The following is an 18,004-nucleotide window of genomic DNA, read 5'->3' as shown; positions in this document are numbered from 1 at the left end:
ACTGTTTTGTGTTAAATGAGAAAGTTGTTCAGCAAAAATTTGAGAAATTAATAACTTTTTAGGTAACTACATCACTTCTTTCTGAAGAATGACATGCCATATTATTATTATTATTGCAATAATCTAATTGCAATGACTACTTCTTACATCACAGATTTTCAGACTCATTGTGGGATAGCTGGTAAAGGATGTCAATATTTGGTTAAATAGGGAAAAGGAATACAGACCAATGAATATGAAGAATGGGTAAATGGCATTTATAGATGAACAATATGATTCCCCTCTATTAATACCAAGGACTGAATCACAACTGACGTCCTTGCTCTTCATAGACTGGCAAAGACCTTTGGCAGCAGAAGACTGAGTCATTTTTATCTGCTGTGTTGCCATGGGATTCTGCTGCCCTGGAGATCCTTCTGCTGGCACCTGCAGAACCAGCAATGTGCATCCCTGGAACTGGGAACTGTCTCAGGGAAGAAGCAGAGTCGACCCACCTGTGAACTTTTCAAAATCAGAAAGTGTCATTTCTGCAGTGATTGAGTTCTCTCTTTTCCATAAGTGAGCTATCTAGCTTGATCATTTTTGCTTTTAACCTCATGTCATCAAGAGCTATGTGTGTGTATGTCTGTGTGTGTGTGTTTAAGTATAACTGACTTCTGATGTATCAATATGACAAATGAATTAGTATATTGACTCACTTCTTCTCTGAGCATAGAATATCAAGATGCATATCATTAAGTTCTGCTATTCTATCTTGCTCAGAAAAACCTGAAAAAATAAAAAACTTAAAATATTCAACATAAACACCAATTAATACTGAAAGCATATATCATACTTTAAATGTCTGAAATATACATATTTTACATATTAGGGTAAGACTGAGTATATCTAATCAGGCAAAACTTCCATGAGATAGCATTCATCCATTTGTATTTTATGATTACCCAGAGCCCTAGCTGAAATTTAGGTTTTACTTTAGATAAAGAACATTTTTCTTAGAACAATATCGTAAGACAGAAGAGGGCTGTTTGAACTTATTAAAAATATATAACTTTTCAAATATGCTAGAACAACTTAGAAGAATTGATTTACATTTAAATAATTTATATATTTATATGACTATTATCTGTCTGATACAATTTTACCAGTTGTTCTCTAAGAAGACTATTCTATAATAATTCATTAACATAATTTGAAAAATTCTCAGCACTTAAAAGTCATTCAACATTTCTTTAGAATTCATATTTTACACAAATTTATGAACAGAGTAGAGTAATAGAACTCAGAGCTCAATAGTTTGTTTCTTTACAATTTTATGAGAAACGGATAATTTTATGTAAATTTAAAATTTTTGATTCAATTCATATTTATGGAATGTTTACTGTGTGCCAAACGGCATTAGTTGCTGTGAGAAAGACTGAAAGATGTCTATACAATGTACAATCTTTACTTCTTCCTGAGCAGAACTCTGTTTTCTATTGGGTGTGGGAATGGCAGTGCACCCAACTGAGAAACTGCATTTTTTAGCTTCCTTTTCAGATAAAGAGGCCACATGACAAAGATCTGGCCAGTAAGTTGCAGCAGAAGGCGTAGGGTGAGCTAATTTGGCTGGATGTCAGCCCTCCCATGTTTCTTCAGCTTGCTGCTTGGAACAAAAAATTGAGGGCTGGAGCTCCACAATAAAAGTCAGCATTTAAAAGAAAGTGAGAGAGAGAGAATGAGGGAGAGAGGGAGAAAAGGAGAAGGGAAGAGGAGGGGGAGGAAGAGAGGATAAAGAGATAAAAAGAGAGAGAGAGATTTACTATAAACAATTGGTCTCATGAGGTTATGAGGGTTGACAAGTCCCAAGATGAGCAATCAACAAGCTGGGGACCCAGGATAGCCAACTGTTGGACTTCACTTTCACTCTGAAGTCCAACGGCCTCAAGTCCCAGGAAGAACTGATGTTTCGGTTTAAGTAGAGAGAAGACTGATGTCCCTGCTTGAAGGCAACTCTTGAATGGCATTTCTCATTTAGCCTTTTGGTTCTATTCAGACCTTCAACTGATTGTAAAAGGCCTAGAAACTTTAGGGAGGACAGTTTGCTTTACTCAGCCTACCGATTTAAATGTTAATCTCATCACGGCACACCCAGATACCCTCACGGCACACCCAGAATAATACTTGACAAAATACCTAGGCCCTCCATGGCCTAGTCAAGTGGACACATAAAACTAACCATTACAGTGATAACTGACCATACCACAGCAGCCCTGAACCATGTGCTTCTACATTTCCTCTATGTGAAAGAGGAATAAATAAATCTCTATCCTTTTTAACACACTGTTGTACAGGTCTCTTACAGCCAAATGCAATTTCTAACTGATATAGTGACTACAGCCACATAGGAATGTCTGAATTTCCCACAAATATTTTAGAATTTCAAACATCATTTCACATAAGAAATGCTCAGCAAATACATTCTAATGTTGATATCTAAGATCAGGACAAAATCTTTACTAAACTAATTTACGTGACTATAATCCATAAATGCAACCATACGTTATAAATATCTTTTCTTACTGAAAAACATCCCAGTTTTCTTTCTTTTTTGTTACTTTTCATTCACCTCATCTGGATAATTCACATTCACCTTTCAGAATTATGTGTCAATCCTTCCAGGGAGTCTTCCAAAGGTGAGGTATTTCTCCCAAATTCTCCGTTAGCATGCTGCACTTGCTATCTTCTGTTATTTTGAGTACTTAGTCTTCTGGTGAGTTCTCAGTGAATTAAATTTTTGTTTTATTGAGGCCTCTTTTCTTATAAATATTTGGGACCTTGTGTGAGGAGAGCAAAGTTAATTTTACTTCTGAGTTTATTGCACATTATCTCACTTTGTTCTCACAAAACTATCCAACACCTAGTACCAATTTGTTTACTTACTTGTTTAAACCCTTTATCTCTAATACACTCCAATTTCTCTCTGCGATCTCACAGGCAACCTGCATAATGTCTCAGATGCACCCTCATATTCACACATGTCCTTGTAAATTGTTTTCTGTTTCATGTGCGTGTATTTAAAATTTTTATTAAAAGTTGCTATGTTTATTCTGTTTTAATTTGTCAATTAAGCATATTCTGTGTTTTGATTTGTTTATTCAATATTATATTTTTAAGATCTGTTCATGGTACCATGTATATATTTAATCAATTTTTTCTAACTAGAGCATAATGTTCTCTTTAATACAGCTTCCACAATTTGACTATTTATCCTCACAAGGACATTTTACTGATTGCTTCCAAATTCTTATCACCACAATAACTAAATAACAAGCATTCATTTACAAGTCCCTTTAGAACTTGTGAGAATTTGTATGTGAGAGTGTGTGTGTGTGTGTGTGTGTGTACAATGGATATATGTACATATATATAATATATGTCTTATGTATACAAATATTATATGTATATATGTATGTGTGTATGAGTGTGTATAAATATAACTCCCTCCTAAAAGCTGCATTGCTGGGCCACAGGAAACCCACATGTTTAATTTGACTAAGTAGTCCAAAAATGCTCTCCAAAATAGCTGAGCCTCTCTCCCCTCCTACCAGAAGTATATGAGAATATGGATATGCCAATGTCCTTTCCAACACTTGGCATTAATTACCTTCCAAATTTTTAGCTGTCTAACCATGTAAAATGGCATTTTGTTTTTCATTTTGAATTTCTCTGGTTACTCATGTATGTAAGATTCATTTTACAGACTTCTCAGCCTTTGGGGGTTCTTCTTTTCTATATCACAGTGCATACTTATTTTAGGATTACTGCCTTTTTGTTAATGCTGATGATTCTCAGGGGTTTCTTGAGTATTTTATATATGAAGAAATTTCCAGAGTTAGACTTAGACATCTGAAATATATTCTCCCATTTTTCCACATGTCCATTACCTAGTCCCTTAAATCCCTTACCGAACAGAAAATTTATTTTGATGTAAAACAGTCAATAGTTTACCTTATAGTTTGTACTTTTTGAAGTTTTTTTACAAAGTTATTCCCCACCTCATCTCTTAGTCAAAAAGATATTCGTTTATATTTTCTTTTACTAACTCTCAGGTTTGTCTTTCATATTTTGGTATTTAATTCATGTGGACCCTACCATTGTTTGTGGCAATAGGTAGGAATTCAGTGTTATTTTTTCTCCATATACTTAATCAATTTTCCCAAGGTCATTTTCTAACCAATTAGTTTTTCTTTATTATTTATGGTGCCCTATTTATTACATGTATGTACATATTTTATGTACATACTTTATGTACGTACATGTAATAAATGAGCTTTTCATTATATCTTATTGTGTGTTTGTGTGTTTTAACTGTTATTTTTCATCATGTCAATCTCTATATCCTGAGAGTCTGATAGAATGCCTAGAACTATTGTGTAGAATAAATGACAATGACCTATTTATACTAAAGCATTTTTAACCGGTGTCCACTGAACATTGTCAGATCAAATATGTGGGAAGATCTCTCTTCCCACTTTAAACATAGCCTGATGCTCATGGTCTCTGAACACTCACAGCTGAAATTCCACTTGCTCCTGCATTTTTGTGTCCACCAGCCAAACTGTATTCTTATAAGCATTAGGTATCTTAGTTCCCAAAGTGTTTATGCCTACTGTACTTATTGTAACTCTACAATTTAAATAGTACATAAACAAATGAAATGGGAGTGCAAAGAGGGAGTCGTTTCAATAAAAAAGATTTTTGAAGTATTGAAAAAACAAGAATTGTTAAATAATTATTGCAAAAGAAGTGTGGTGTAGGCAACTTTGAATGGTTGGAAAGGATGCAAATTATAAAGATACAGAAGAAATATCCACTCAGATGGCTTTACATTCTTGTTAACTTGAGAGTGGCGAAAACCGGAAAACACAGATGATGTCTTATGGATATGTTCCATGTAAGCCAGGTAAATTAGAATTACAAACAACGTATCTGCATCCTAAAAAAATGGCTCCTAATCAAAAGATTGGCACAAGAACATATATATATACACACACACACATTGAAATAACATGTATGTATCATTATTATAATTATGATTTTTATAATTTCTTGTTTTAATCAACTTTGTCAACTTACTAATTAATTTTGAGATTGGATAAGTGACCTATAAAACAATCATGTAAACGGAGTCACAGGTTCTAAATAAGCACACATTCAAACTTTGGGAACAGATTTAGAAAACTATTCTCCAATAATTTATTTAACTCATTTAACTTTTTTTCCTTTGATTATTAAAATTAGAGGTACTAGGGTAAAGATTATATTATCATGAGAACTGAGCACATACATACATCTTTTCTACTACTTAATTTATTTTTATTTTCTTTTTTGAGACAGGATTTTAAGTCTCCCAAATATCCTTTTTGTAAACTACCTCCAAGGAAAACCTAGGCATTTAATAATGTGAGTGATCTTTCAAGATAAAGTTCTTCACACTAGTGTTGGAAATATAGAAAAAAACAGTGTAAGGCCTAAAAAAACTTCACCTATAAGGAAACTGAAGAAAGAAAGGAAAGAAAGAAAAAAGCAAGCAAGCAAGAAAGAAAAAAGCAAGAAGGAAGGAAGGAAGGAAGGAAGGAAGGAAGGAAGGAAGGAAGGAAGGAAGGAAAAAAAAAGAAAAGAAAAGAAAAGAAAGAAAGAGAGAAAGAGGAAGAAAGGGAAGGAGGGAGGGAGGGAGACAGGGAGGGAAAGAAGAGCAATGGACTTCAGCTTGCACATGCTAAAGCCATAAATACATTACTTCCCGAAGTGTGTATTTTTGGCATTAAAGGCTCCCAGAATAAATATTAGGCCTTGAAAAGTAGGAAAGTACCCCAACTAATTTAAGACTACTGAATTAGCAGAGAGCTCCCACACTCTGAAAGAATCTTTACAAGCTGACAGACCACATTCCTGTCCTTTCAATTTTCAGAGAAGCCTACTTTAATCAGAACATATGTTCACAAACAATTAAACATTGATTATCATACGCAAATATGAACCATCAGCAATTATTGAGGATTTGAGAAAAAACAGCACCAGAAAAGAGTCCTCATATTCACTAAATAACAGTATGCCCAAGCAGCAGAGTGAGAAGAGCAAACAGAAGACAACTAACATACAGGTACAATTTATATCTCAGAGAGCTTTTAGATGATAGTGCATTTATAAGACAAGAAAAGGATTTCGTGAAAAAGAAACATCTTAGACAAACATGCTCACAGAAGTTAAAAATAAAAGCAACTCAATAAATGTGCTGAGTGGTACATTGGGAATAGCAGAAGACAGAATGAATAAGCTGGAATATCTCCCTGAGGAATATTGTTGGAATGAAGAAGGAAAGGACAAAGAAATGGAACACATGTAAGAAAAGTTGAGAGATCTTTATACTACGTATATGCATTTGTATCCATTTTCATTTGGTCATTACAGCCACTTGGTAAGGTGGATTTAATTACTACTGTTCATTTGGCAGATGGGGGAAACAGTGTCATGCAGCATCCTAGAGCAAGTCAGTAGTGCTGGACAGTCTAAGATTTGAGTCTCTTAAGCCCCACCTCAAGTTCTTTCTCTCCTTGACAGTATGTGGACTATTATTGAACTCAGATAACTAGTAAATTCCTTTTTTTTGGTTTTTGTTTTTTTTTGTGTGTGTGTTTTTTTTTTTTTTAGTACTAAGACATCCAAAAGGAGAGCATGAAGATACTATAACACAGGCAAAGTCAAGGAGGCTGAAGCCCAGAGAAAACTGCTGGATTTGGTGACTGATAAACTTGGAGAAAGGTTTCATCAGGGCTATGGTTCTCATAAGTCAGTAGCATTATTGGGAGCAAATGAGCCTACTGAATTCTGGGCCTCATCTTCAGAATTACAATTCAGGTAGTGTGTGTGGTTTCAGAATCTCCAGTTTAATGGGTACCCAGGTAATTCAGAAGCAAGTTCAGAATTGAAAGCACAGAGTGGAGGATTTGGAGAGGTCAAGGTGGCTAGAATTTCCAGGATGGAGGGCCAGAAAGGAGAGAGAGTTCTGAAGACAGAGTTTTTCTCAAGTCTAAAAACTGTCAGCACATTATTGTAAGCAAATGACTAGTCTTGGGGGGAAAAAAAAAACTCTGAAGCAGTTGGAACAATTTCTGGAGATCACACAAGACCAGAGATAGTTCATGACACACTAGCCAGAGTGAAATATTTTTGTAATACAAAGGGCAGCAATAGAGAACTCAGAAAAGTATTGCCTCGGTAGTGAAGCCAAATTAGCCCTAACTCAAAGAGCTGGCATGTATATCTAACAAAGCAAAAAAGCAAGCCTCGAAAAGATCAATATGTTTCCAAATAACTTAACTATATCTTAAAGCAGAACTCCAGGATATTTAAAGAAATATTCCTTATTCACAAAGGAATGTAACGAGAAAAACTAACTAGTGGAAACAGATCCAGAAATTACACATATGATAAAATTGGTAGATAAGGACATAAAAACAGTTATTATAATTATAGTCCATATATTCAAAAAGGTAAAAAAAAGCATGAACATATTAAAAGAGATGTACAAGTATTAAAAAGACAAATAGTACTTCTAGAGCTAAACAATATCTAGAAAATGAGATTAACAATGGATTAAACATTAGAAAAAATATTAGTGCATTTAAAGTTCTAGCAATGAAAATGATCAAAAAATAAAATATGGAAAGAAAAGAGAATGAAAAACATGAATAGACCATCAGCAAACTGCAGTCCCACTTTGAGCATATATGTGGTTTGCAGTCCCTGCATTGAAAGAAGAGGACAGAAATATAACTGAAGAATTAAGAACAAAAAAATTCTAAATTAGATGAAAATGATCCAAAAAGCTCAATGGGATTGAACAAAAGAGCTTGAAGAAATTTACACGGAGGCCTAACATAATTAAATTGCCTATAGCCTGTAATAAACAGAAAAAATTTTAACGCAGCCTGAGAAGAAAAGACATATTACATGCCAGGATATAAAGATAAGGATGGCATTAGAGCTCTCATTAGAAATAATGCAAGTTAGAAGAAAGTAAAGCATCATCTTTAAAGTACTGTCATAAAAATGAGGATAAGGCCTTTCCTATCTTTGTGTCAGAACCCAGAATAAATGCCCAAAAATGGTCTGAGTATAATAGTTTTTGGATAAATAAGTGAAAATGTAGGCCCTTTTTTATCCAATCAATAGTTGGTGTAAGGACTATTGTTGTGTTTTTACAAGTACAACAATCAAAATTCAGAATAAAGTTGTAAATGTGAATACCATGTATCACTGTACACTTTTGCAATGTTATTTTGATACATGAAAAATCTTTAAAAACTATTAAGTTATACTCTATAGGGAGAAAAGTAGAAATGATGAATTAAAGCAAGAAAAAAATAACATTTTTTAAACTCTTCTCCAAAACAAAGGGTGGTTAATATCAAGTGAAAGTCCCCATATACAGTCTGGCATTCAGCTAAATCCACTCATTCTCTACCTAGATCTGAATGCATGAATGCATTTCCTTTCATTTCCTCTCTTTTCTTCATTTTCCTCGCTGGGTCTATCCTTTCATAAAAGTCACCAGAAAGAAGATGAATATCCATAGAAGCAAATTCCCAGAGGGTTCCAAGGTCCCGAGAGCTGTTGTTAACCTCTCTCAGAGTGCAGATGGCTGGGTACAAACTCTCACATGCAACCCAAAGGCCCAGCAGTAGATTTCAAGCTCTTATGAATAAATCATGCTCCACCACTCAATATTCTGTCCCTGGGTACTGGGTAGCATTTGTCATTCACCTGAGTCCTGAACATATCATTATAGAATTAAAGAAATTTTTGATTATATATTCCTTAGGAACCACCTGCATACAACACTTGGGACTTCTTGGGTATAGGCACATGTGTGCAAAGAATTCTAAACTTGTTCTTGGTATAATGGCCTTGACAGTGACGGAGTCTCCCACCTGCCCCTCAATGAAATGATGCATTTGACTCAATAATAATTAGCATCAATTATGGGACAGCCTTTCTGAGGACTGAGTATGGTCCTCCCAGGCTGCAGGTGCAGAATTATCCCGTGACCTTTTGCTCCAGAATCAGTCATCAAGGAAAGGAGTGGGAGCCATCAGGAGGGAATGGAAGGCTGTTTATCTTCCCTAAGAATCATTGTCTGGCCTCTGCTATTCATGTCAGCAGCAGCATTTTCCTCTCGGGAAAGCTACAGGAGAGGCTGAGATGCCTCATCTGTGTGCTTGCTTGAGGAGCCTTGCAAAGAGGCACCTGGTTTTATTTTCTGGGTATCTTTATGCTCATTCTCAAAGAAAGAAAATCCACTTTATTACAAGAAACAAAAACATAATGGAAAGAACACAGGTGGCTGAAGGCTGACTGACAGGCAAGCACATAAGGAATAAGATGCCAGACAAGGCCCCTCTGTTTCCAAATGGCAGCTTCTGGCTGCCAGCGTACATGTGGAGCCTGCTGCGTTTGGAGGAACGCTAACCAAAAGTGGCCAAAACCCTGACCCTTCTTCACTCACAAGCTTCAAATAATGCAGCTGTTACAAGATGCTACATGGAAGCTTGTCTTTTCTCTCATTTGCTTTCGGTTTTTGCTTCATATCACAAGAACAGAAAAAAAAATCAAAAGGCAGCTGTGACCAGCTTGTTTTCTGAAAAACTGTTTTGAGGATTCTATCGATTGAATGCTTTTCTGGCCCTTTGCCATTCTCAGTGATAAACAGAACTCCTGCTTAAGCACTTCTCAGTTTCCACTGACTCGTCATGGTGCTTTACAAATCACTCGGTACCACAGATTACAGTGATCTGTGCCCTGTCTTCCTCCCCAGCCCCAGAAGCTCCTCCAGGAGAGAGTCTGCAGCTGACTAATGTTTGCTTTGCCCGCTGCCCTTCCTGGTGTTTTTCAGAGTGGGTGGCAGCTGGGGGAGGAAGGATCCCAGAGGCCAGGAGAACTGGGACCAGTCGATTGGAGCCTGTTAGGCTTCAGATTTCTATCATGAAAACTGGAGCCATAAGATCAACCCATTTCCTGTAGGTCTTTATTTGAAAATCATTTTCTCCAAAACTTCACCATCGGAAATTTCCACACCCCTAATATTTCATACTGCTCTCCCCTACTTTAATATTTTTCTTTTGTACTTATCACAGTCTGAAATACTACATAATTTACTGAGTTTTCTTGTATATTGTCTATTCACTCTATTACACGATGGCAGGGATTTCTGCCTATTCTGTTTCCTATTTATTCAGAGTGGCTAAACGTGCCTGGTACATAGCAGGCTCTTGATAAATATCTGTTTAGCTAATTAATTAAAGAACAAAGGTATGTAAATTCTTTGTATATTGCCATTGCTTAAAAATTGTTAGTTTAAAAGCAACGTGGCTGAATGAATAAACCAAATTAAATTCAACAAAAATTTCCTTGTATTTGTGGAAGTTCTTTGATAAATTATAGAATAACATTATGTCTGCTAGAGTTTTTGTACCTATATGCTTTAAAAGATGTATTCCTAACTTTTCTTTTCCTACTTCAGAAATCCTCAGTGTGACATCTGTATCACTAATGGCATTAGCTGAAAGGAAAACAAAGACTCAAATTAATGTGCAAATTATAAATCTTGCCTATTGATTTGTTTGCAAACAACCATAGTAAATACAGAGGTGAATGCAAGAACTGAGCACGTGTTTAAACACAATTTGATTGTCCATGAGTTCACAGCTTCCAATATCATTTAGGATGGATTATTTCAAACTATCAGCTTTGACCTGTTCTAATTGCATTTGCTGTTTTCAGAGTAATACTACGTTACCAACCCTGAAATATGTTGTTGAAACAATTTTGGCAAAGTTCTTTATGATTTCTAATACCTGTGGTAGGCAGAAAATGCTCCCCCTAAGCCTCCTGCAAAGACATCCGTCTTCTAATTCTTGAAACCTGTGAATGTCACCTTACACGGAAAAAGGGGGTTTGTGGATATGATTAAGTTAAGGATTTTGAGATGGGAGGATTATCCTGGATTATCCTAGATTTTCCAGGTAGGCCCAGTCTAATCTCATGAAAAGTGAAGACCTTTCCTGGTTTTGATCAGAGGGAAATGCAACAATATGCGGTAATATGCTTTGGCTGTGTCCCCACTTAAATCTCACTTGAATTGTAATAATCCCCACACGTCAAGAGTGGGCCCAGGTGGAGCTAATTGAATCATAAGGGTGGTTTCCTCTAGACTGTTCTCACGATAGAGAATAAGTCTCACGAAATCTGATGGTTTTATAAAAGGGAGTTTTCCTGCACATGCTCTCTTGACAGTCACCATGTAAAATGTGGCTTTGCTCCTCATTTGCCTTCTGCCATGATTGTGAGGACTTTTCAGCCATGCTGAACTGTAAGTCAATTAAACCTCTTTCCTTTATAAATTACCCAGTCTTGGGCATGTCTTCATTAGCAGAGTGAGAACAGACTAATAAAAGTGGTCAGAGAGATTTGAAGATGGAGGGAGGGAAATGGGGCCTCAAGAAGCTGGAAAAGACAGGTAAATGAGCTCTCCCACAAGGCTCCAGAAGGAAGCACAACCCTGTTGGCACCTTAATATGAGCTCAAAGACCAGTATTACATTTCTGACCTACAGAAATGTAAGATAACAAATCTGTGTTGTTTCATGCCACTCTGTTTGCGGTTGTTACAGCAGCAATAGAAAAACTAATATTCTGCCTTTTCTGATCTCACTTCTCACCATGTCCCTCTCTGCATTTTATTCTAATAGCTATATTGTCCACCAAAAACATGAAACATTGAATGAAGGCAGAGACTTCCATACCTTTACTCTTAGTGTTCCCTCCACTGACACCATGCTCTCACCTTTAAAATGATCACAGTCCAGATTGAATCATCTCTGGGTCCCAAGCCTAAAATAATCATTCCTCTTTCATTTCTTTTTGAGTTCTTATATACTCAAGTAGCAATTTTTTTTACTTTGTCTTGCAGTATGTTGACTTTGGTCTCCTCCGCCATAGTTCCCAAAGGGCAGAGCCCAGTGCTTTTCATCTTTGTATCCTTTAGAGCAACTACTTTAGAATCAGGCATGTAATGCCCATTGGATATATTTTTGCTAATTAAATGATTGCAGAATGGCAGGTTATCTGTTTATTTTCCTAATCTGTGGAAAGAGTTGTAGGAAATAGTATCACTCAGTTGTGCTCTGAGTTTGGTAGAGAAACAGCCTTGGACACACATTGAAGGATAGATAGTAAACATCTATTCCCAGGTGTCAGGAAGTAAATGGAGTATGAGATCTCCTAAGTGGGTGGAAATGGTTATAGAAAACAGTCTGAATGATTCTGAACTGCTACCAAAAAAGAAAAAACCTACATAATGTAATCAAAGACAAAAAAAAAAAAAAAAACTGAGTAAGTAATAACACAGGTGGTTGTATGACACAACTGAAAGAGAAACGGGCTATTGCCTAAAAATAAAAATTAAAGGACAAAGTGTCAAGAGATTTACTTAAAATGAGAATGATTTAAAAGGTACACTATAAAGAAAAACATATCCAAGAAGAAAGGATGAGAACACAGCTAAGTCATAAAAATGACAAACATCTTAATTCCTCTCTTCTCAGAAAGCTCACTGGCAAATAGAACATTTAACTTTTTTTTCTTTATTCAACAAATATTATTTGTGTACCCAATATCTGTAATATATTTTGATAATTGCTGGGGATATGGAATTAAATGAATATATTCCTTGCTCTAAAGTTGCTCAGAAAATAGTAAGGGTAGAGGGTGGTATATATGGAGTAGGTTTGAAGATGAAAAGGGAAACCATGGTTATAATTTGGTGGAATAAGTCCTAGGGTATTTCTCAGTTACTCTTTCCTATGTATATTAGTTAGGATTGTTTTGGCTACAGAAAAATCTATGGCAAATAGATTGTGGAAAGTGGAAACGTATTGACTTCTATAACTAACAGGCTCATGGGTGGAGCTAAATTTATTCACAGCTAGCTTTGGGGCTCAAGTAATATCAAAAGAGCCAGGTCTTTTCATCTCTGGAATCTTCTGTCTTTCAATGGTTGGCCTCACTTTTAGGCTCCATATGCAGGCAAGATGAATTCATTTTTCTCTGTTTTATTTCAAGTGTAACTGAAAGTTCATTCTTCATCAACTTCCAATAAAATGTTATTACTTTTTATTATCTCTGATTGGGCCATTTGCTCATCTTTAACAAATTGACATGATGAGGGGAATGTGATGTTCTAACTGACCAAAATAGCCATGTTTGGACTCTGATTCAGGGGAGCAACCAACTCTGCTTGGAGCACCACGACTGGGAGAGAGAGAAAAAATTGTACCCAGATGAAATTTGGGGTGCAGTTACTGGCAGAAGAAAAAAATGCTGAGAGACATAATAAAAGATTAATGTCCACTAAGCAAGAGAAGCAGAAACAAAGAATAGCTGAGGGAAGTAGGAAAAACAATGTCAAGAAAAATTTCATTGATAAAATAATTGCTGAGCTGAATTCTGGAGGACAAGGAAGAGTAAGCTAGATGAATGTAATCCTGTCCTTACCCCAGAGGTGAAAGTTATGTGAAAACCACCAGGTGAGATCTGCAAGATTAAAGTAATTTAGTTCTGTTCGATATGGGTTTTCCTTTAACTATGGATCAAAGACTTTTAGCATCTATATCATAGAAGATAATTATTTTAAAATATAACTCCATCAGGCCTCACTTCATACCACCCTGAATTTTGGATCCTTGGCACTGGGGCCTAGGATCTGTACTTTAACAAAACCAAATTAGCCTAGATGATTTTTATATATATTAAACTTTAAGGACCACAGTTCTATATCTAAATTATTTATCCAGTTTCTTAGGAGAACATGGGTACAGTATTCATCCATAAATATCTGCCAGGCAGCCTTCCAGGCACTGGGAATATGTCAGTGAAATACAGTTACCGTTAACAGGACATTCTACATAATTTCTGAGGTCCAGCGCAAAATAAAAAATGTGAGGACCTCTTGTTCACATATTAAGAATCGTAAGACAGAGACAGAAGAGCATTAAACCAAGTGTAACTGCGCAGGTCCCATGGCCATGAAACTTGCCCTGCCTACCAGTATAACATCTGTAATCTAGTTGAGCTAAAGATTACCCCTCAGAAACAAGAAGACTGTGAGCTCTTAAAATAAAAAAAAACTTAGAGGTTATCAAACACACACCCCTTCCTTACTGTCTTTTTGGCTCTGTTACTCTTATCAAAGTAGATATTATCAAAATGAACTCTGACTCATTTGTTCAAGTTACTGATGTTTTGAAAAGCAAAAGTATCTTTGAATTTGGTAAAGATCAATAGGATAGGTCTTTCCACTTTATTGTACCAGTGTTTTTCAAAACCTGATCATTGTAACAGCAGCATTAGCATCACCTGTGAACCTGTTAGAACTGCCCCAGTCCTACTGAATCAGAAGCTCTGGGGGTGGAGCCCAGCAATCTGTGTTTTAACATGGCCCACCGATGATTCCAATGCATAATAAGTCTTTAGAACCACATACAACATCTGGGGCTAATTGAAGTGAGGCATTTTTGGTGTACATTTCCATTTAAAACAAATTGTACTTATAATTGACTTATTAATTATTTGTTAGCAGAATCAAGAAGATGTGTCCATTTAAGTAATTAAAAAGAAATATACCTAAAACAAAGTGATTTGGAAAGGTGAAAAACAAAATCAACAAACTTTGAAAAGAGAGAACAAAAGACGCAAGGATTAAAATCTTAATAGTAGAATGTAGGCCAAAAAAAGAATTAACAAGGCAAATAATGGCACTTTATAATGCTAAAGAGTATAATTTAAGGTGGAGATATGACATTCCACCAAGCAATATATCACGAATATTCATGAAATATAAATTACAGGAAAAAAATAGAAAAATGGATTTTTAAAAACTACTATAAGAGGTCTTTAGTTCACCTGCTTTTAAGTCTGTAGTAATTGCCTTAATAAAATATAAGAATATTTATAGAAAAACTAAACTGTATAATTAAACAGTTTATCTGATTGATGAAATTCAAATACCATCCTGAAAATAGAGAATGTTTTTACAAAAGTCCATGAAACAATTACAAAATGAATAAAAGTCAGCACATATGAAAACATCAATAATTTATAAAAGGATAAATAGTATAGACAATATTCTTCAATTACAATGCAAACAAAAAGACACAAATAACAAAAACTGAAAACCAAAAGATCCTTTCAACTGGACATTAAAAAAAACTTTTCTCAGAAAAAATATAAACCAAAATCTCAGCATTTTTAGGAAACATGATGAGTAAAACACTACGTAATGGAACTATGATAAACACTAAACACTCAAAGGGAAACTTATGGACTTAATTATTACCTCAAGAAAAGAGAAAGACAAAAACAAAGTCAAGCCAATAGAACAGAATAGAAAGCCAAGAAATAAGGCTGCACATCTACCACCATCTGACCTTCAACAAAGCTGCAAAAACAAGCAATGGTGAAAAGACTCCGTATTCAATAAATGATGCTGAGATAACTGGTTAGTCATATGCAGTTGATTTAAGTTGGACCTTTTCCTTACACCATATACAAAAATCTACTCAAGATGGATTGCAGACTTAAATGTAAAACCCAAAACTATAAAAACCCTGGAAGACAACCTAGGTAAAATTATCCTGGACATAGGCATGGGAAAAGATTTCATGAAAAAGACCCCAAAAGCAATTGCAACAAAAGCAAAAGTTGACAAGTGGGATTTAATTAAACTTAAGAGCCTCTGCATCTGCACAGCAAAAGAAACTATCAACATAGTAAACAGACAACCTACAGGATGGGAAAAAAAACCTCAAACTATGCATCTGACAAAGGTCTAATATCTAGCATCTGTAAAGAACTTAGACAACTTTACAAGAGAAAAAAAAAACCCCATTAAAAAGTGGGCAAAGGACAGGAACAGACACTTCTCAAAAAAATATATACATGTGGCCAGCAAGCATATGAAGAAAGCTCAGTATCACTCATTGTTATGGAAAAGCAAATCAAAACCACAATGAGATCATCTCATACCAGCTCCAATCCCTACTATTAAAAAGTCAAAAGTAACAGATGCTGGCAGTTGCAGAGAAAAGGGAAAACTTACACACTGTTTGTGAGAGTGGAAATTACTTTAACCATTGTTGAAATCAGTATGGCAATTCCTCAGAGTTAAAAGCAGAACTATCATACGACCCAGTAATCCCATTATTGGGTATACACCCAGAGGAATATAAAGAATTCTACCATAAAGACACATGCACTCAAATGTTCATTGCAGCACTAGTCACAATAGCAAAGACATGGAATCAACCTAAATGCCCATCAATAATAGACTGGATAAAGAAAATGTGGTACATATACACCATGGAATATTATGCAGTCATTAAAAAGAAAAGGATTGTGTCTTCTGCAGGAACATGGATAGAGCTGGAGGCTATCCTTAGCAAACTAACATAAGAAAAAAAAAAAAAACGCTGCATATTCTCACCTATAAGTGGGAGCTAAGTGATGAGAATTTATAAACACAAAGGAAACAACGAACACTGGGATCTACTTGAGGGTGGGCTTAATACTTGGGTGATGAAATAATATGTACAACAAATCCCTGTGACACATTGTTTACCTATGCAGCAAACCTTCACATGTACCCTTACACCTAAAATAAAAATTTTTTAAATAAAATAAATAATTTTAAAGCCAAGAAACATCCAATCTATAAGGTTGAAAAAAATGGAAGGAAAGCAGGGGAAGGTCAAAGTTATGAAAGATATGTGAAGTAACAAACAAACAAAAAAAGAAAACAGAAAATATAAAAACTGTGTAACTGACAGATAAATCTCAAGCAGGCTTGAGTCCTTTGTAGGGATGTGGATGAATCTGGAAACCATCATTCTCAGCAAACTGACACAAGAACAGAAAATCAAACACCCGCATGTTCTCACTCATAGGCGGGTGTTGAACAATGAGAATACATGGACACAGGGAGGGGAGCATCACACACTGGGGTTTGTGATGGGGGAAATAGGGGAGGGACAGCAGGGGGTGGGGAATCGAGGAGGGATAAGAAGGGGAGAAATGCCAGATATAGGTGAAGGGGAGGAAGGCAGCAAACCACATTGCCATTTATGTACCTATGCAACAATCTTGCATGTTCTTCACATGTACCCCAAAACCTAAAATGCAATAAAATAAATAAATGGAAAAAAAAGAAACTCTGTTCTCAAAAAAAAAATATATATATATATTTAAAAAAAAGAAAAATTAACCAAAAATGGAGGAAAACAACAGAAACTACCAGATAATGTGAAATAAGAGAAAAATAACTGTAGAAATGGTGAATATTAGGAGAGAAATTTAAGATTCCTTCGGCCAACTCTACCTAAAAAATTTTAAAAACCTAGATAAAATTTACTAAAATATACTTCAGAAAATATAGAAAATCTATAGAAAAATTCCATTTGTTAGCTTCATAAATGAAAACTTCTAAGTAAAATATCAGCAAAGGGAATTCAGTAGTACATTTAGAATAATAATTAACTCCAATAAATGGAGATTATTCCAAGAATCTAAGGATGGTTGAATATCTTATATCTATGTATTTTCACCACATTAAAGGATCAAAGATAAATAGCTTATTATTATCTCAATAAATGCTAAATATACATTTGAACAAAAAAAAGCAATGAACAAAAACTCTTATCTATTTTATAGGAAGTAGGAAATAGCATGCTTAATGAAACCAAATGTTAGAACAGGCCCACTAAATTAGTATAGTCACTCTATAATGTGCTACTAGCTTTGTTTAAACAAGTTGGCTTCCCAAAATTCCCTTCCCTTTAGGTTTCCAGTTAAGACAGAAAGATTCTTACGTAAGATTTGGAGGGCAGAAATGGAGCAGTAGCCATTCTGTA

At 35.4% G+C, this 18,004-nt stretch overlaps 1 long non-coding RNA gene across 2 annotated transcripts in view; it reads right to left on the bottom strand.

Annotated features, from left to right (window-relative positions):
- Nucleotides 1–3,410: 3,410 nt before the first annotated feature.
- The window catches only part of LOC116549426, a 124,746-nt gene continuing 110,152 nt past the window's right edge, over nt 3,411–18,004 (bottom strand). Inside the window, exon 4 of one of the 2 annotated variants that reach the window (XR_004267864.1) lies at nt 3,411–4,971. This is a non-coding gene — a long non-coding RNA (uncharacterized LOC116549426). Of the gene's footprint in view, nt 4,972–7,552; nt 10,604–18,004 lie in introns of those variants that run through there. The other variant, XR_004267865.1, reaches the window with a different exon arrangement.

Source organism: Sapajus apella, unplaced genomic scaffold (genome assembly GCF_009761245.1).
Source record: "Sapajus apella isolate SASKATOON/1434 unplaced genomic scaffold, GSC_monkey_1.0 scaffold6, whole genome shotgun sequence".
NCBI lineage: Eukaryota > Metazoa > Chordata > Mammalia > Primates > Cebidae > Sapajus > Sapajus apella.
The sequence above is the reverse complement of the archived record's forward strand: the minus strand, read 5'-3'. Positions and strand labels throughout refer to the sequence as shown.